A 606-nucleotide genomic window follows, 5' to 3' on the forward strand; every position below is an offset into this window, starting at 1 on the left:
ATGTGTTGTGAAGAATGGCAGAGGAAATGTGTTGAGGACTGGGGAATGTTGTGTGTGAAAGTGACGACAGATGATGTGTTTAGCTGAGAGTTACAGAGGAGATGTGTTATGGAGAGTGACAGAGTAAATGTGTTGTGGAGAGTGACGACATAGGAGAAGATGTGTTGTGAAAAGTGAAAGAGGAGATGTGTTTTGTAGAGAGTGAAAGATGAGTAGATGTGTTGTGGAGAGTGACTGAGTAAATGTGTTGTGGAGAGTGACAGAGATGCGTAGTAGGTACCACATCAGAAAAATAAACAAGTTAATCAGAAAGGCATCAAAGAACAATTGGTAGAGACCTGAGTAACTTTGAATATCTGCACAATACAAACGTTCTAAAAAAAAGACGGTAATGATGCTTAGTGACCATAGCCACCCACTGACATCGGAAGCTCAAGTATCGACCCGCAGTAAACGATACATTTCCAAAAAATCAAGAACATATAGAAATTCATTCGTACCAACTGCAGTAAGGTTACTGAACACACAGTGCTACAAATGAAAGAGAGAGAGAGAGAGAGAGAGAGAGAGAGAGAGAGAATGTTCTACGGAGCGGGTTGTCCCAGC

This window comes from Aplysia californica, unplaced genomic scaffold (genome assembly GCF_000002075.1).
Source record: "Aplysia californica isolate F4 #8 unplaced genomic scaffold, AplCal3.0 scaffold00051, whole genome shotgun sequence".
Taxonomy (NCBI): Eukaryota; Metazoa; Mollusca; class Gastropoda; order Aplysiida; family Aplysiidae; genus Aplysia; species Aplysia californica.